At 42.4% G+C, this 20,671-nt stretch overlaps 1 protein-coding gene and 1 long non-coding RNA gene across 2 annotated transcripts in view; one reads left to right on the top strand and one right to left on the bottom strand.

Annotated features, from left to right (window-relative positions):
• The window catches only part of BMPR1A (bone morphogenetic protein receptor type 1A), a 72,412-nt gene extending 54,390 nt beyond the window's left edge, over positions 1-18,022 (bottom strand). The window contains exon 1 of the mRNA XM_021536184.3: positions 17,798-18,022. The gene's annotated coding sequence lies outside the window, so the exon portion shown is untranslated. The remainder of the gene's footprint in view (positions 1-17,797) is intronic.
• Positions 17,736-20,235, top strand: LOC144246598 (uncharacterized). Its single transcript, XR_013340253.1, has 2 exons — positions 17,736-17,925; positions 18,832-20,235. It is a non-coding gene; the product is annotated as an uncharacterized LOC144246598 (long non-coding RNA).
• Positions 20,236-20,671: the final 436 nt, after the last annotated feature.

The following is a 20,671-nucleotide window of genomic DNA, read 5'->3' as shown; positions in this document are numbered from 1 at the left end:
TTGACAAGGAATATCCTGCACATGTCCAAGAAAGGCAGTTCTGCAGCCTCTCACAGCAATGTGTCACAAGTACCTCACCATTCTAATTTTTTTTTTTTTAATCCAGTAAGAAATTACCTTGCTGTAACTTGCAACTACTAATTTACCACCCTTTCAACATACACTCCTGGGAAGACTGTAGCTCCACCTTCTCTGAAGATAACAAACATCATTCCTTCTGCAGGCTGAGCAAACACACCTGGTGCGTGGCAGCCCCTCTCCTGCAGGCCACACCATGGCATGTCTCCCTCTTGCACTGGGGAACCCAGACCTGGAAGACCAAGCCTGCAGCTGCTGCCTGTGATTTCTCTTCCAATCCAGCAGACACTGAGCCAAAACCAAAGGGCTTTCAGCTTGATCCCACTGGTGTCCCATCAGTTGCAGACCAGAGCAACCGTGTAACCTAAGCATGAAAGTCTTCAAATACCTGGTATGATGGGTTTCATGTTGTTGATTGGTGTTTTTTTGTTTGTTTGGAGTTTTGTTAGGTTAGGTTTCTGAGATCAGGACACTAACATAACCTGCTACATGGAATATCATAAAAATGAAAGGCACAGACCCACCCTTTATCTCACTGCCCTTTCAGACAGGTGAACAAATAACAGCTTCACAGCAAAACCAACAGCAGACACAGAGCATATCCTCCATTCCCCAGGCCCTCAGCTCCAACACCATGTTAATTTAGTGCCAAAATAATTTTGTTGCTTGCCACGGCAGATTAAGGGAAGTGTTTTTATGAAGATCTATGCAAACATTCTGCAAGGTAAGCATGTGTGGGCGGAAGCAGTATTAACTCAGATATGTGAGTTAACTTACAGTGACTCCAGCAGCTGTGCTCTTTTTCAGCTAAGGCAAGAAATTGGGTGTTGGTGATAAACTTTTACCCAGAGCTGTGCATTTATTAATTTGCCCTGAATCTCAACACAGGGCCTTTACCATCACAGACTACTGGCAGTTCCCAAATTGGCAGAAATACCTAAGTAAAATGCATTATATGTGCATTTATAGTTCTTTTCTCATTTCTAGTCAATATCCACACTGATCTAAGTAGGAAAATGATGAAACTATTTGAACTGCACACAAACCCATTACAGAAGTACAGACTGGAACAGAAACAAAAATGTGTGGTGTTTTTTCACATCAATTACCTTTATATATTCACAACAGCAGCTGCATCCACTGCGTACTGCTTTGTGTGAATCAACTTTTTTTTTTAAACCAACAACACACACATTTTAAATTACAGAATGAGGAGCAGTAAATTTAGAAAACACTGAGAATAATTCAGCAAAAGAGTACCTGAGGCAATTAAGTAATTTATTTTTACTCTATATGGTCTTAATAAGAAAATGAGATTCAATGTCAATGTTTCATTTTTGCTATTATCATCAGATTTTATTGATCTTAGGGTAAACTCAATCTTAGCAATAAGTTTATGTACAGATTTTAACCAGACAGGACTAGATTCCACATGTTCAGGCTGAAGTGAAGGAAAGTTCTCCAACCTGTACCAGAGACACTTCTGCTGACAGAGAAACAAAAGACTCCCTGCACTGAAACAGAACGAATCAGTTGGAAGATCCCTTCAGTTTTGGGGAGCTCAGGGATGCAGCAGCAGCAATTCTCAAAAAGAATTTTCAACAGCAAGATACTCTCCTCGAGTGTTTCATTTTAACTAAAACAACTGCAGAGGACTCTTCAATTCAGCGTGTGATGGCTTTTATTTGTGGGAGGAGGGAGGGGAATAAAAGGAATTCCTTTGACAAGAGAGCTGCACTGCAAACCACAACCAGGATCATTTTACTTCTTTAGCTACAAAGAGATTATATGCCACGAAGAAAAATCCCATGATCTAACAGCTTTTACAAATAATACCACTCTAGCCAGTTGCCAGAGAAGATATTTTTGCAGCTGATTTGCTTTGTACCTTTCACAGCATTTGATACACAGTATTCATCATTTAAGCTCTGATGAATGCGGTATCTCATGCCCTTGCTTGGTCTTCCCACGGTCAAAGCTTTACTTAGCTCTTGAACTAAATCTAAAGTTGTTATTTATCTCATGTTTGTGATAATATACTGAAAGTAACAGAAAAAAAAATTCACCAGTTATGGATTCCTGGTTGGCAGAATGATTTACAACCTGAATTAAAAGCAGAGGGAAGAACACAACATCCCAAACAGCACAACACAACATGCTCAGAGTTTCAAATTGAGATGTCCTGCTTAGTTTCTTTTACCTGAAAAGATTTATGCAGCCCCAAAGAAGTACACAAAACATGCTAATGACCCTGCAGGAACAGTAGGTACCAGCTGACGTTGCTGTAACAACTACAATAAATATTCCACGAAACATTCTGTTCCGAAGTCAACTTGAAACTTTAAATACAGCTCTATTATAAAAAGCCTTAATGATATTCTCCTGCAGATTGTTTTTTTTGTTGTTGTTGTTGTTGTTGTTTTTTTTTAATGGTGAAAGCTTTAAGAAGTGTGCACTAAGTACCCAACCATTGTTCTGCCAAGGAACAACTGAGTAGTGCTGCAATGTAAACGTGAAATGGAAATTACATGATCTATAAAATAGGTTACTTCAAATCGCTATTTTGTATCGGAAAATAAAGAGAAAGGAAAATAAGCAAAACACAAAAATCAGCACCTCCACGGAAAAAAAGCAAATATTTACCTAGAATTTACATAATACTGTAAATACAGGCAACAACTTAAAAACTGAGAAGGCAATAAGCGCATCAGATAATTAACCTTCTAGCTCTCAAGGAACCATCTGAAGCACAATAGTCTGAAGTCCTCATAACCACCGTTAGAGCTAAGCAAAATTAAAGAGCGGCACGAAGATCTCTAAAAATAGCTGCAAAGGCAGCTCTTTGCCACAAGCAGTCGCGCGTAGCGGGAGGCAGGGCCGAGCCCGGAGCGCTGCCGCGAGGGGCGGCGGGCGCGGGGCCCCTCCCGGCGCCGGAATGCGGAGCCGTAACCCGAGCCGCCCGCCCCTGGCCTCCAAATGGCATCCCGCCCCGCCGGCCCCTCCTGCAGCGGGCAGCACACGGAAAAGCCTTTCCGCGGGGTCCGGCGGGCTCCCCGCGCTCCGGCCTCCCGCGGGCCGCCGCTGCCATCGCCCGCAGCTCACCCGAACTGCGCCGCCTTAGGCACGAGCCCGCCTCGCTCGGGAACAAGGAGCTGGCGCGGACAGCTCGTCCACTGCAAAGGCCTCGCGCCTCAAAGGCAACGCATTCATGTAGATCCAGCGAGGCAGATTTCTGGAATGATGTCAGTTGTCCTTTCCTCAAGCCAAAGGGACAATTTTGTTGTGAATTCACTTAACTTTCCAAACTATAGGCACATAGTTTATTTAGGATTCTACAACACTACAATGTTTTAAGTTTCAGGTCAATTACATACAAGCACAGAAATTACTAAATTATGCCTCAAAAGAAGTGTGAGATGATCTTACAGATTAATTGGCTCCATCTATTTTCTCTAGAAGTGAGTAGTTTTGTACCATGAAAAAAGGCTGTTGCAATTTGGATAAGTATTTTGCTGTAAACAAAATGGACAAGAATTTTACCACTTTGAACACACTGAAATTACTAAGATGACATTATGCTACCAGATAGCAGACACTTGGAAAAAATAATCATTTCAGTGACAGCACATGTAAGGAGAGAAAGAGAAACATTTTCCTAGTAATAGTAATTTTACTCATTAAGCACACTACCAAATGTTCTATCAGGAACTGAGGAAAAAGCCCTCCATGTATCTCAGGAGGGTGCAAGTCTTTCAGGCATCAGTGGAACCAGGGGCTCACACTGAGTCTCTGGTATGACTCCCATAGGAGGTGCTTTGCATTTTCGTTGGCTGAACTAAATCCGACACTGCAGAGCACAGCTAAGGATGGTAATTCTGCAGCTCTACCAAGAAGAGACCTTTGGTCGCTGTACACTTGATAGGTAGAGTCCCTCTGTTCATGTAAAAAAAAATATCTCACCAGCAACAGGCTGCCAGAAACTCTGCTGTTACAATGTTTTAGGCCTGGATCTTAAGTCAAAACCAGAAATTCAGAGCTCAATTATTTTTACACAGGATTCCTTTACTCACATGGTTTCCCCTGTATTGGTTCACGGCTACAAAACAGGAAGAATTCAAAATGCTAAGAGACATTGACTTAAAGCACTGCCTTCATGGTAAAACCCTAGAATCTAATGAGGAATGCCAAATACCACTACGATGAGAGCTTCCAAAAGACTTTAAATCCAAAAAGAAGAAAATAGAGTAGGCAGGATGATGAAAATAATCACTCTTATTGATATACTAATACACCTATTAAAAATCCCCACTATCAATAAATGTTATTGCAGGTCAAGGATCAGAAGCACTAACAACTGGATACCTCTATAATTCTAGGCAAAGTAAGCACAGAATTGATTATTTATTGTAATGTAAGAGAACAAAAACCCTACTCAGGTGCCCTTGTTACAGAGTATGAGCACTTTAAAGAATTTCTTTGTTTACTGCAAACAGACTTCTATTTGCAGGACTGCTTTTTACAGAATGGAAAAGACAGTAAATTTTGGTTCTGTGTATCATACATGATAGCATTTTGTATCTTAGATAATGTAAAACTTGGACTTTTAAATTTTTCCCCAAAGGAACATCTCCTTTCTGCTAGCATTCTACAAAATTTTATTTCCAATTTGTAATTTCTATCAGATAATCAAAATTAGAACTATTTTCTATTTTAACCAGAATTTCTCTATTAACCTAAGGTAACAGAAAATGTCATACATATAACAAATAAACAGCTATTTTTCTTTTAAAATATATTTAATAAAGCTTACTCATTGGAATAAAATTTATTCAAATTGTTGGTTAGCAGTGGAAGAGCAAGTATGTTTACATATTAGAATTGCAGCTCAAAACACCATAACATGATTACTTGACAGCTATTAAATGCCCTGCAAGAAGTTATTAGTGTTGATTCTCTTTCAGAAGGCCAATATAACAGTTCCACCCTTAGCATCCTCCCTGTAGTTTTACTTTGTTGTGTCTTTTTTAACATAAACTTTCCCGTCACTCCCACAGGTCGTGTTTTGGTCTCAAGACCTATTATTGGGATATTTCACACAACTACGTAAAAAGAAAATTAAGCCAGTGCTAAAACTACAAAGTAATCCTAAAGGTTTCAACAGGGGTTAAAGCTACTGTGCTAAAAATAACAAGATGCATGCATATTTTACCAAGGATTCTGTTTTCCAAAAGAGAAGACAGAAAACACCACGGTGATGTTTTACAAGGACATTCACAAATACCTTCAAGTACTTCAGTACAGGTTTCATGCCAGCAAAGACTGCAAGCAGTCACTGTGGGAGGGAGAGGGAACCAAGGAGAAAAACAAAAAACAAAACCAACCAAAAATCCAAACTCATGCTGCCATTGCAAATTAATTTTAACAAATGAAAAATAGCATCAGGAAATAGACTGCTTATAACAGTTTTAGTATTTCCCCAGTCACAATCTTTGAAAGCTACAGACCACATATCACAGAAACATACAGACATGTTGAAATGGTAGTGAAGAAGAGACACAAAGATAACAGAAAGCACTGTTACAAAGCGCTTTGGAAGTGGAAAATGTCCTTTAACTTCTTTTTGTACTTCTCTTGGATGCATGAGTAACACAGAACCTGAGAGATGCCATTCTAAACAAAATGTCCTTTTGAACACACTCGCCTTCCTTTGAGAAACATGACTGTGAACATTACTAGCTGCTCTAGCAAGTGCCACTGTATTCACTGATCTCTCTAACATACCATGGATAAGCACTGAGCTGTAACTGTGTGCCTGACCAAAGGAAGCTGTGCCAGTCACTGCTTCCAGGAGAAGAGAATCTTCTGAAAGACGTATCCAAATTAATGGTTTAAAAAAAGGAACTTTAAAGTATACATTTATAAACTTGCATTCTAAATTAAAATTAAAAACAGTATTGGAAAATTTCTTTGCATGAGACTTAAATATTTCCTAGTATACATTTCTAGTATACCTTCCAAAAGCACAAATTTGGATGATACTACTTCCTGCTGAAGAGAAAACTCAGTGCAGAAGAATAGCATTTGTCAAATCCAGCATTTTCAAAAAACAAGTGAATTTGCAACAAGCAGTTTAAGCAGAATCTGGTTTTTATTACAGTGTAATGGGTTCTGCAGGTGGAGAAGCGTGCACTGCAGACATACTAATATATAAATGTGTGGCTGCATCAGCACTCCTATGAGCCTGTCAGGCATTTCACCACTGTATTTTTAGATTATTCTCTCATACCAACTGCACTGTTAGAGTGGCATTTAATTCCATTGTGTTCATTGTCAAAAAGTTAAATCTTCTGCTTCAACTACAGCATTTCTTTGAAAAAATACATTTTTAGAGACTGTAGTTAATTCTCAAATATATTTTCCCAGTCATAGTCATGAGCCAGCTTAGTGTAATACAGAAAAGAGCACCCATATTTCACTTTCTAGATGCTATGTCACCTCATGCTCCTTTTGACCAACTCTGTAAAAATCCTTGGATTTGGGAATAGCACACCTGTTTTTATATCTGAGCCTGCTATACAAAGATTTTATTGTGCTTTCTCTCTGTTCTAATAAAGCCTGGATTAATGAGAACAGAAGAAAAATCTTGGCTGAATTGATCTACTCTGCCCTGGCAGTGATGCCAAACACACATTTGTGGTATTTCTAGTTCTTAAACTCAGGTGATTCTTTCATCTCAAATTTTTCTCTTCATTCAGGGGAAAAAACCAAGTAATCACACATCAAAAAAAAATGCATTATGAGCAACAGACATAGGAAAGCCTGGTTTTCTACAGATTTGTTCTATTTTGGTCTATATCTTTTCCCAGTGTAATTGTTCCAGCTCACTATATATCCTGTATGATTTCACTCTCCTTAGCAATAGATCCATTTCCCCACTCACACACATATTCCTCTAACCACAGTTGTCTCTCCCTTCCCTCCCACATCCTCTGGTGCCAAACAGCGTCTTGCTGGCTGGACAGTAATGTGCATATTGACCTCCCTCTTACCAGGCAGAACAAGTTTACTGAACACTTCTGATCGTAACATCCTTCACCTCTGGGGACATTAACACAGCTCAAGACCTTTGAAACAGAAACAGCGTGACATCCACTTCATAATCTGACTAGACATCTAATCTTCAAACCTGCTGATACATGAAGCTTGTCTTTGAAGTTCTAGGTATTAGGAGTTTGCCAAACTCCAAAACTTTACAGACTACATCAGAGGCAGAAAAATTTAACAGAACTACGAAACAAAGGACTCAACTGCAAAAGAGCAAAGACAAACACGGGGATGGGAAGGTAAAGATTCTAACCAATTCATTTTTGCTTTGTGGAGTGAGAATATAGTCAATATACACTAAGAAATTACACAGGATCACCAACATTCAAGATAATTAAAAAAAACCCAAAAACGAACAACAAAAAAAAGGCACTCCAAATTGGGTAACATTCCCAAACAGCAGACTTACCCACAAGCACGTTACAGCACAACTAAACTGGGCCTGGAAGGGGCACTCTTGTTCTCTATGCTAACAGTAACACTTGGTCTGCCCCCACAACCGCAGCTAGACTGGCAAGAAGTGAAGCCTACTGAAAAAAATTTTAAAAAGAAGGCAAAAGAGGGTAATGGGCTCTCAGCCAGTTTAGATTCCTACAGCACCAGAGCAGTGCCAGCCAGTGCTGCTGCAAAGGAAGAGGGAAGGACGCACCAGGGTGGCGTGAACAAGGAGTAGAACTGGCCCTTCGAGTGTACCCGGCTGCTTAGGCTGCTTATCTGCAGCACAGAACTGCCCTCTCCATCTGGCAGTTAATTATTCATCCAGCAGACATCAATGGAAGTCTACCTGGCTACACTGCTCCAGTCCTTAGGAAATTATATGATCAATCTTTCCACACTAAGCAAAATAAACTACCTGAACAGAAAATGTTTAAGATAAGGCAGATACAAAAAAACATGTTACTTCACGTTTGATGGCAGTTTCGTTGAAGCAAACCTAACAAATGTGTCAACGAAGGCAGATGGGTGCCAGTGCAACACAGAAAAAAGCTGTAGGCGTTACAGACACTACTAAGTGCAACAGCAGAGGAGCTGACGTGCCTGGCTGCGTGTGGGTGTGATAAAAGGCCTCTGAATTTGCCGCCTGCTCTGTGGCAGATGTCTAGCCCAGCACTCTGCCTGTGACACTGCCTGCTATCAGACCAGTCAGGAGCTAAGGGAGAAGAGAGTCCTCCCTGGCTTTGTGCGAAATCCTGGGCAGTTCCTGACCTCCAACCAGGCACAAGTGACTGCGCTATTGCTATCCGTGCACACATCCATCAACAGATCCGTGTGATTGCAAATCTGCACCATGCTTTCATCCCCAGCCACATATTCTGGCAGCGACTTTAAAACTGAAATATTTGCTGTGAAGAAGGAAAGAAACGCCCCATTTTAGCATCCTTGTAAACCTGCCATTCCCTTACATTGTGCAGAAAAAAAGTAGTGGTGAAACACTATTCATCAGTTTCTTAATTTCATTTAAGGTTTGATAGATTACCATCACCATCTCTCTCTACTGTTTCTCTTTCCTTAAGTGAAGAGGCTCAAGTCTATTTAGTACTGCATTTATTTGTACTGCTGGAAGAAGGAAAAATCAAACAGAACAAAAAATATTACCTTCTCATTTTAATGGGGACTGTTGAAATTGTATTACCAAAAGGATGTAACCTGTATGTCCTTATATAATGAACTTTACAGCTGTATAATCACATTTTTAAAATACTTAACTGTATAGAATGCTGCTTCAAAATTGGCTTAAATTCATTTAAGTCTGTACTGATTTTAAGAAGGGAAGTGTTGGCCCTCCTCTCCTCTTACTCCACATAAGGTACCACAGTGAGCTGGAAATACCAAAAACCTCGGGGTTTTTATGCGGTTAGTTTTCAGTTAAATTAGCAAACAAATCCAACCTTTTACGTGGCCACAAGTACAAAAGTGACAGTGCAAACACAAAAAAAGAGAAGAGAGGAAAAAAAAATTCAACACCATAGGCAGATAGGTTCTATCTAAAGCAGGAGCTTCAAAACAAAGATCTTGCCAAGTGTTAATACCTCATTTAGAGCCTATTACTGCTTTTGCCTCTGTTTGAATTAAATTACATTGCACTTACTGTACCTCATCCAGTATTTTATCATCCAGGCATTCAATACTGCTTAAGCCAGTTTACAATACCTGTATCAGCTACAAATTTCACTACACCATCCACTCCCCTTCCACACTATTTCCAGACACACAGAATAAAACAGCCCTTGTTGATTGCTTCCAGTGAGGCTGTTACCACCCCTCTGCCCGAGGGGCACCTGCCCAATCCTTCCTGGGAGCCCAGAACCGACCAGGGCCTTCCAGATGCTTCTCACCAGTGCTGAACTGAAGGGCATCATCATCTCGAGCCTGCCCACAACACTCACCCTTGGACAGCCCAGGAGGCACCTCCCCAGGTACAGGGCTTCGCATTTCCCTTTGTAGAGCTTCATGAGGTTCCTCTCTGCTCACTTCTCCAGTCCATCCTGATCCCTGCAAGGGGCTGCACAACCACCTAGCCCACCAAACTACTCCTCCCAGTTCTGTATTGCCTGCAAACTTCTGAGGGTGTGCTCTGTCCCATCATCCATGAATGTACACTTGGTTACACTGTACTAGAAATCCAGCTCGACCCCTGGATCACACTGTTAGTGATTGGTCCCAGATGGATCACAACTCCTTGAACCTGATAGCTCATCCAATTTTCAGTCTCACTGTCCATCTGTCCAGTCTGTACTTCCATCACTTTGTTGATGAAGATGTTACAAGTGACACTGCCACTACCCTAAGGAATTCAAGGTAAACAATATCCATTGCTCCCCACTCGTTCACTGAGATAGCCTCCTGCAGGCACCTACCAACATCACACATGCTGACCTGCTGCGAGGCCTGACCCACACCTCTCAACTGACTCCTCCTTCACCCAAAAGGAAGAACTTCAGGAATCTCCATGGCAGTCTCACAACAAAAATCCCCACAACACCGTGTATCCCTCACCATCCCAGCCTGTCCTTCCTGGAGAGCCTGTGAGGAGCCCTTGCAGCACGACAGTCATGTCAGCTATCCCACCCCATCTCTAATCAAAACAGGATGTGATGCCACAGCACACAGACCTCCAATTTCTCCTGTTTGTGCCCAATCTTTTCCACAACATATGGAAAATAGTGAAATCCAAATAATCAACTTAGGTTTAAGTTTTAGAAACTTCATACTGGCTACACTTTTAATAGCCCGGAACCTCATTTCACACTATGACAAAATTACAGATGCTAGAGAGAAAAATCAACAGTGATAGTGGAGTAATGTATGGATGGATAGCTATGGGAAGAGGTGCTTTGCAGTTATATACAGAGCAAGGAAATTAAGAGCTCTGTCACACTTGTCCCAGGTGAGCTCAGGGCTCAAATTAAGCAAGTCTTTCTCACCATGCCACTGCTTCCCTGCCAACACTCCCTGTTACCTGAACCCAAAGTCCCACTTCTGCTCTTTCAAATGCTCAGGAGACCCTAGGATCTGTATTTACAGCACACCCACAGCTTCTCTCTCAGTCAAAGTAACCCAAAGGAGATTTATTTTACCTTCAGTTGGTCTAAGTACACACAGTAAAAAAATATCTTCCAGTAAACAATTACTTCTTCCAAAAGCAGAAACAGTTAGTTTGAGGTCAAGATTTGAAATCATCGAAAACTGACATTTCTCTTACATAACCTCAAACTTTAAAATTTTGGTAAAAAGCCTTTGACGCAAGAGTCCCTTCTTGGGACAAAGCAAAAAGAATATTTAAGGCTCTTTTAATAACTAAATCACCCTTCACATCAGCACTCAAACCAATGTTTTCTCAAAGACCAATTTTTTACCATATGAAAATCTTAGTACTACCTGGTAACTGATGAATACCAACATTGTCAAAAAGTACAAAGACAAAAAAGAACACAAAAGTAAAATGACACATCTTTATAACCTGCTTAGTAGCTCAGAGAGACCTTTTCTAACTATAATTGTTTCATGTGTTATATATATATATACTGAAACGGATTGAATGTGCTTTACAGACTCAGCTAGCTCCTGGCTATTGGGATGTAGGAAGAAACTTCCACAGAGTGGTGTAATTCCACAGTTGTCTGCTAGACTGTCTTATGTGTTCCTCTGGAGCAATACTGCTGGCCATGATGGGAGCAAAACATTTGAAGCACTTGTAACATTCTTTTCTCCTTTCATATAGTTTTTAGTTGGTTACTTTTCCTGTAACCAACTTCTCCTCTGAAAATAAGTCAGCAGAAATTAAAAGATAAAGAACAACCAAGCAAGAAAATCACAGAATTTCCTTGCAGCAAAAAATTACACACACTACAGATGCTTTAGGACAAAGAAGGAAATTCTTACATCAGCTCTTCCCTCCACCTCTATTCTCCAGGCTCCTAAGACTATTACTGACAGTATTAGAGAGATGTAAATATTATACAACAGCATTTGAAGCTTTGAGAAAAACTTGAGTAATGCCATTTCTGCAACAGAACCACTGGCTAAGGAATGCACAGCTGCTGAGCAGATGTATAATTTCAGCATTTAGATTCCATTATTTCAAGGGGGATTTTTTTCTTTACTCCATGTTTTCAGATTTTCTATCTCCATCTGGTTTTTGACCTCCTTCAGCTTAGTCCACTCTCCTCTGTTTTAGTTCATTACACCAAAATAATATTCTAAATTAGAAACATCTCTACATTTAAAAACTTGTGAATTTAAAGAGAGGTGGGGGAGTGAAACAGGGCCAGGGACAGAACAAAACCAGACAGTTCAACAGAGGCTTGGGTTTGAATAAAAACTGTCCTGTCTGGATCAGGATTGATTTTGCAGTTCCTAGTCTAACCCAAATTGGCGAGCCTCTAACTGCATTCCTTCCGTGAAATTTTAAGAGCAGGAAACTGAAGAATATCAGCTATATGGGAATGTTTCTAGACTTTGCCAGAGCCCTCTGCCATAAATTTCTGACTATAACAACACTCCAGGTTATGATTCTTTTTAGAGTTATGATTAATTATAAGTGTAAAAAAAAATGAACTCACCACGTACTAAAAGAGCTTTAAAAAACATATAAAGATTAGTGCAAACCAGTGAGTGGTTGTCAAATCAATCAGTAAATAATTTATTATTATATTATTATTATATATGATTATTTATTATTATATTATTGTGCAAGAGTAGTAAAATATTAAATATATATATACTGAGACAGCATTGTTTAGAAAAATTTCTATTAATCTAAGTCAAGTAGAGGACTAGGGCATAGAATATTGTCTTTCAAGCTTCAGTCCACACTACAGGTTTTAAAGATGAATTATCCCTGGTACAACCACTGATTCAAATGTGACAGATTGGCCATAAAACCTATCCAATTTTCCATTTAATTTTAGGCTCAGAATAATAATTTGCCTGGGTGTGGAAGGGCACAAGCTTCAATCCTAACGAATGGCATAACATCAGAATATTCTACAGGAAACTTTCTATAGAATATTTTCACAAAAAAGAGAAGGAAAAATATTATAAACTAGTACATATGTAAGATAAAATTATAAAAATACATCTATACTTTAAAACAAAATCCCATTTGTTTATTTGGAGAGATTTATTGTTTGCTTTGAGAGGAGACATTCAAACCAAGTTAAAAAAAAAATATATCTTTAAAGTGACACTTCCCGTATCTTCTATCTTCAGGGATATTTCTGCTTAATACTTGGTACCACTACTGAATTTTTCATTAGTGCTAAAATCCCTTCAATAACCTGAACAGAAGATAGATTCAGTGCCCAAAAGAGGGAGTGAGAAGAACGCTGCACCTCATTAGCTGGCAGTTCAACCTGTGCCCCGTCCCAGTCCTGTGCTGTAATTAACTCTCAGTTGTCCAAGCCTGACAACTGCAAGGCCTGCTGCTTGCATAACACTGAGAAGGAAACAGGAAGGTTTCTAAATCTTCTCCAAGGCATTCTGTTAAAGATGATTTTCTCTTGCAGCCAGGAAGAGCACATTTTACCAAGCTTTGTGGTCTCCTCACTCACATTTCCAGTCAATGAGATTCACTGTTTTCTTCCAATAAATCCTTTTTTTCATGCTACTGCCCAAGTTCTTTCATTCCCAAATATAAAGGGACAAGTAGATGATACATTTTTCATATTCTCAGTATTTCATATATTCCATTATTCCTGCTGAACAATTCCTCCTAACCCTTCTGTTTAAGCTTCCTTTTAAGCCCTCTATACCCCTGCAAAAACACATGGAACAGTTCCTTTGCCTGACCACTGCACTGTGAATTTCCAACTGAACACAGGATAGGAAAAATAATGATTAATTTAGAAAACGTTATCTGAGCTTATTCACCACTTTCATATCTCTGACATTCTGACTCTGAGCACACAGTGTGCTCATTTGCACAAATCTCATGAGCAGAGTATCGATTCTCTGCATAAGTGAAATCTCTGATGACTGCAGTCCTCCAAAGTCATTTGAGCTCTGTCCACCGATTTCCAGTTAAATTTGGGATCAGGCTCTCACAGAGGAAGTACAAAGGCCTATGGTTCTAGGTGGGATTTTTTTTTTCTATGACAAGAAAAGAAAAGCAAAATTAAATCATTTCAACAGCTGCAGTGGTGAAAAGGAAATTGCTTCCACAAACCAGATCTATTTCCTGGTATGCATCTTGTGAGACTTGGATATTTCTCTAACTTATCCCTGATACATCTGCTTGTATTTATCAACCAAAGTATGGAAGTAGTAGAAAACTGACAGTTTTCTCCTTAACATGGTGAACTCAGGGAATATAGACACAAAGAAGTGCTAGTTGCTTCCACATTTTAATCTAATAAAGTTGACTGAAACCACACTACAAAAATTTATGCGATATCAAATTTTTGTAACAAGCATTGCTGCTGTTACATGATGCAAATTAAGCTGCAATATTGCAGAGCTGAGTTAATAATACTGATTTTTTTCCCTTTTTAATGCAAAGCAACTCATGACACTCGAATTACATTTAAATGCACTACATTTCCCCCTGAATTTTGGGAAAACCTATTTTGAGGAAAAAACAAGCACAAGAGCATTAGGCTGCATGTTGCAGGTACATATTCTGTGAATTGTTACTACACAGATTTTTGTCTAATCAAAATATTTTAAAAGTTCCCACCTTCGTGATACTCAGAGCACTTTCCCCTCCCCCGTGAAGAGTCACCGTGACAGTGTGGTGATGGCAGGGACAGCTCCATCAGGGCAACCACCTTCACTGTAACTACAGGTGTCACTGCAGGAACTCAGAGCTGGTGACATACGTGACCTCCAATAAGGCTTTGCTGTGGCTTTTCCTTTCCTCCTGCTTATACAACCTATGAATATTATCACAATCATGAACCAGAGTTTATTTTCCTACCCTAACACTTGTTTTGAATTTTGCTAACCAGACTGCCATTAAACAGTACTAAACCTAACCGTAACGCCCCGAATTCAAACGAAACGGGATGGCAACTACAAGACACACTTTAGAAAAATGGCAAGAAAAAACCTCTCTGAATTATAAATCTGAAACAGAGTGACTATATTTCTCACACTGTTTGTGTACAGCTGAAACAATGGGGTCATAACCAGAAACCCATGCAAGGGTTCTGCTCTACCACAAGATGAATGAAGTTCTTGGTCTTCTCAATATATCAAATATACATCAACCTAAAATGCTTCAGTGTCCAACCTGCTACAGCGAATTTCAAAATATATATTGCAGACTAGTGGCATAATTGCTTTGTTTTACTTTGGAGAGAAATGGATATGAAATACACCTTATATGCTCTGTAAACATACCCAGCAAAGTCCTGGGAAGCCAGTTCTCAGCAAAGTCCATCCTGGCAAGTTGGCAGCTTGTCCCCTGATTTCCTGATCACTGGAGGGCCAGCTGTGTGTTCTATCAAGCTAAAGCTCTTGGGATTTACATACTCCAAATACAAAGTACTACACTGATGTTTCTGGAATAAATCCCTCACAAAATAGCTATTCCACAGATCTTCTCAATAAGAGCAGGAGATTGCTAAAATTATGCTTTCTGTACACAAGAAAAATGAGGTGACTGTTTCAAACTTCTACCCATTCCAAGTATCACCTAGTGTGGTCTCCTTTTTATTCTTAAAGGACACAATATAGCAGGGCAAGTTTTACACTCTTTGCCAGTTTTAAACATTTTAAAAAGTAACTACTTGCTGCCTGAGAGCAGTGAGCCCTCAACAGCGTTCACAGCAACCTTTAACAGAATGCAAGAAAACAAAGCAGAAAGAAATCATGTTTCCCCTTAAAGCACTAACCATCCTGGAAGGCACAAAAGAGACCACTGCTACTGGGGACCATCAGCACGGCTGTGGTGGGACAACTGCAGAGGGTTCTGTGGATCTTGTCCAAGAAAGGGAAAAGCGGAGCCACTAAAGCAGCAGGGAAAGGAAAAACTTCTTGTCAGGCCCATTCTGTGCCTGCCTCTAAGTCCTTCATTTTGGGAATACTAGCAAAGGAAACAAGGCTTCAAGTACTCCATCTGTACCCACATATGACTCTGATGAGATATACTTTTAAATTGCTGAGTTCCATCTGTCATTTATTTACAGATGACAGTAAGGTAAGTGAAATTCCAGGCTCTGAAAATATGTCCTCTTTTTACTGAGGAACGAAGAAATGCCTGATGCTGCCCCAAGTATCCAGATAGGACTGATGCTTGAAATAAGGAAGGACAAACAAACAAACAATCATTTCTAAGTTTCTCTGCCACATACTGATTGGTCTCTTTCATTCATCTGTGTTTTCCAGCAATTTCCCAAAGAAGCTACTGCAGCTCTGTATGTCAGACCTGGTATCCAGAAAAAGTTCACATATCATTTACATATTCCACCATATTCAGTATTTTTAATATGCGTAACAATTTTCACCGCGAGGATCTTGCAAAGCACTGTCCAAAACATTAGGCTTTGGGGTCCCACACACTGGTCCTAAGAAAGTCTATGCTCTAGCTACATACTGTTTTAGTAAACTTGTCTTTTAATCAGTGAATTCCAAGTAACAAGCTATTTCAGCCTTGCAGCTTACCAAGAGCTTTCTGCTCTAACGTGAACAAAGGCTCAAACAGATAATATCCACAGATCCCTTTCAAAACTAAATTACTTCACAATTAAGGGAAGAAAATAATTCAGATCCAGCCACATATACTCTCTGTTGCTGGAAGAGATCAGCCAGCAGGACATACTAAGGATTGTCAGCTGAATCTTGCAGGTGCACAAGAAGACCTTTCATAAAATTTCAAACCACATCTCAAAGCCTACCAGGTAGCACTTGTCTATATAAATACATATAAAATACACAGCCCCTTGCACACACCCCAAAGAAAATGTGGTGAAAAACCTAAGAAAAAGCGACAAAAGAATGAGACCAAAAGACAAATACACGATCAGCAAGAGTTTTATCCCGGCTGCTACAAATGCCACAACATGGAGTATTTCTAGCTGTATATCAGACAACAAATTGCTCTTATGTTAGCGTTTTTATTCCAGGATTAGGTTCTACTAAAAACTAAACAAATCTTTCAAATTGGGAGAGTCTTCCTTATCTACAAAACCATCTTCTCTATCCTTGCAGATAACAGGCCTGAACAATCCCTAGCATGCTAACTTGATAAAAGAACTCAAAGATAATTACTTCTAAGCAGAGAACAAAATATGTAAATTCGGAGGGCAATCAATTTACACGGGAAAAATCGTCATACAACTTTACACAAAGTAACAGGCAACTGCTGAAAGGAAATACCACAGCTTACTACCATTCCCTGCTGCTGAATTCACTCTTAATTTTACCAAAACAACATCAGAGTGTGGTTGATTGAAAGGCGGTAAAAAGCCATTTGTGCTTTTGAACCCTGTTCAGTAGATTTTGTAACCAGTTATGAAAACAGCGTAAATAATCGGTCCTCAACAGCACAGTCTTTCACTACTAAGGTACGGGCGATTATTTGGGGTTATTATTTCCTCGGACTTTTTTTGTTTGACGTCGCTGAACGGCAAAATCCGATTTGGAAAGCAGGCGTCCAGCTTTGTTCAAGGCTCGCACAAAAGGAAGGCGAAGCACCTTATTCCTCGTACCCTTCCCACGACGACGGGCGCTGCCGCTCGCTCGGGCTGGGGCCGCTCGGCACCGGGCCCGGCATTACAACAGCGGGAAGGGAAGGGAGGGCAGGAGGGAGGGAGGCCCGGCCGGCGAGCGCCGCGCCGGCCCTGCCCCCGCAGGGACCCGCGGGCCCGGCCCGGCCCGGCCCGGCGGGCAGCGCCCCCAGCGCCGCGGCGGGGCAGCGCTGCCGGGCGGGGGGCGCTCCCGGCGCCCCGAGCAGCCGGGCCGGGCGGGAGGGCCGCGGCGGAGCCCACCTTCGACGGCGCGGACCCCGCCGGGCGCCGCCCGGCCCGGCCGTCCGGCGGCGGGGAAGGGGCATCGCCGCGGAGGGAGCGCCCCGCGCCGCCCCGGCCGCAGAGGCAGCGGGGCAGGCTCCCTGCCCGGCGCGCCCCGGCTGTCCCCGCCCGGCCGAGGCCTCCGCGGCGCGGCCCGCACTCACCGGCGGTGGGGGCTCCTCATCCTCCGCGCGGGGACGGCAGGCCAAGGCGGAGGGGGCCCGCTCCCCGCCGCGCTCCGCGGGCCGTTCCCGGGGCCCCGACGGCTCCGCTGAGACGGGGGCGAAGGCGGGTGCGTGTCGGGCGGGGGAGGGCGGGCCGGCGGGCGCGGGCTCGGCGCAGGCTCCGTGTCCCGGCAGGCGCTCCCGGCGCGTCCCTGCGGGGCGGGGCGGGAACGAGCCGGATTCCAATCACTGCAGCCGGGCGCGCGCGCGGCGGGGGCCCGCGGGGAGGCGGGAGCGCGCCCGCCGCCCCCGCCCGTCCCTCAGCACGTGCCGGGGGCGGGAGCGCCGGCGGGGCTCCCGGCAGGGAAGGTTGGCCGGGAGGAGCCGGCCGGGCCCGCTTCTCCTCCCCGGGAGCCCCTCCGCGGCCGGCAGCGCGGGCCGCAGCAGCGCTGTCCCCGTGAGGGAGCTCCTCTAGGAAAGGGCGGGAAGGTGTGAGGGGAAAAGTTGCCAAGCCGGTGTGGTGGAAGCGCTTCTGGCCTCGAAGAGGGTCGAGCCGCGAGAAGAGCGGCTGGGTTTGGCTGCGGGGCCGGGGGCTCCGTCCCTGTGCTGGCGGGGCAGGTGCGGCGCTCACCGGGGAGGTGGGTGCGGCATCGCCGCCGCGCCTGTGCTGGGAGCTCGGGGCCGCCTGCGAGCTGCGGAGCGCACCGAGCGCTCGGCGGCGGCTGCGGCCCGGGAAGAAGGACGGACTCGCATGGGCCTCTCGGCTTCGTGGAAGAATAGTTCTGAGAAGGCTGACGTTGCACTGCCGCGGGAGGGAAAGAGTTCCATTGCAAAGGACAGCATTGTTTGCTTTTTCCATTTCCTGTATCTAAATAAATATGCCCAGTTACTTAGATTGGAATACATTTTAACTTCTGCAATGAGCTGCTCTGCCTGCTGATAAGGATGCTGAAGGCCACGATTTGCATTGTATTTCAGAGCTTCTTATCATTAGGACAAATTGGAAAAGTAATAATTTGTCTGTCTGTCTTCAGGTGAGGTCTCCCAGCAGCAGTGCAGAAGGAGCTCCAGTGACGGTGCTATGTGCCATGCAAGTGGCACAGCTCCCACCTGGGCTGCTGTTTTTAATCCTTCACTCGACAGTGTGACAGCAGTTGCGCTGCTGATGTCCTCTTGCCCTTCGCCTGTCCTGCCACTTGGTTACTCTGCATCAAGAACTTTGCACACAAGGCCAGCTGCAGGGGAAATGAAGATCACATGGATCGTACAGACCACTCAGTTTCCCTTTGCTGCACACCATAACACTCTCTAGGCCTTCGGGACACACCAGTAATTGCTGGTGGGGAGATGGCTGCCCAGATAAACTGAGCATAGAGAATAACCAGTTGGGAAGCAATCTGGTTTATTGGTGCCAAATAACCACATGTGCATAAATTGTGGGAAACATGGGCTTGCTTATTGTGTTGACCTTTTCACAGTATAGCTCCATTTTTGCATGCTAATATCAGATAGGACTTGTAAATGTTGTGTACTGCACTCCAGAGTTGTCACCTCTGTAAGATGAGAGCACTGGCTTTGCATTCTGGCTCACGTGCATTTCACCCACAGATTGTTAGATGAGCACTTCACTTCTGTATTATCCTACAGAGAAAAACAAAAGAGGAAGTATAACTTCAAACCTATCACCTTCACAGACTCCTTTAAAATGTAGGCAGGTAAATACACACCTAATAATTGTATGTGGTGATAGGCATTTGCAAATGCAGGTCTTGTCTTATTAGACTTTTAGAAAATTTTTTCCGATCACCATCATCCAGAAAAATCTGTCAGTGTCCAAAACAAAGCCAGCCTACAAGAAAGACAAAATCACAGCTTCCATGCCAAGCAATACAGAACTCCTGTGCTTATGTTTATAATCTCAAAGGAAAATATGAGTCTGCTGTTCTTCCACTCTATGTACTATGAAATTATAGCAGCAGAATAGACACTCAATATGGAAGAAGAATGCAACATGCGTGTGTGTGCTCCCAAGCAGAACCAAAGCTGTTAGTGCTAGCATCTCTTCAGTAATAATGTGTGCTAATACAGCCCGGGGCTCGTCAGATGTTAGATACTGATTCCAATCCAGGATGCATGAATTTAGCAACAGCCACTAGCCTTGAAATGGATTTAACCCTTTTTGTGAAATGGATCAACTTTTTTTCATCCAGTTCCTGGTGTGTAAATTTGCACATTGCAGAAATTGCTGTCTCAGCCAGTACTTTTCAAGGCACTTGGGCATAGAAGATACCCACAAGTCCCTGTCAGATCAGGAACAGTGTTGCTGAGGATGAAGTTTTGTATTGCTATAGCAAGTAATGCCCATCTCTACATTATTGAGAACTATAAACTCCTTGTCTTAATCACAAAATAAAGTTGGCCAAAATAAACTACATTATGTAATATTAGGACTACAGGAGACCAAACTGCATCTTAATCTAAAATGATGAATCATAATGACCTTCTGAAAGTATTTAGATTGTGATGGACATCTGATGAAATATCACATAGAAAATACTGGTGTCTTTCAAAACAGTGCAGTACTTAGGTTTCAAACATCTCTACCAGAATAGGTAGAGAGACCTTTTTAAACCAGAAAGTGAACACTAGATGATGGGCTCTCAGAAAGACACAGGGCTCCAGCAAGCTAATTAGCAGCAGCAATCTTACTTGATGAGGATTTTAGGAATCTGCAAAAACTCAGACATACCAGGTTTAGTAACACTAAGCATTTATTTTGTTAATTGAGCCATATTCAAAAAACCGAGGTCTGAAAATCTGAAAATAAACACATAAGTTTATTTGACATTTGGCCAAGATGAGATGTGGAAGTCT

The sequence above is a fragment of the Lonchura striata genome, chromosome 7, assembly GCF_046129695.1.
Source record: "Lonchura striata isolate bLonStr1 chromosome 7, bLonStr1.mat, whole genome shotgun sequence".
Taxonomy (NCBI): domain Eukaryota; kingdom Metazoa; phylum Chordata; class Aves; order Passeriformes; family Estrildidae; genus Lonchura; species Lonchura striata.
Note: the sequence above shows the minus strand (reverse complement) of the source record. Positions and strands in the feature narration are given on the sequence as shown.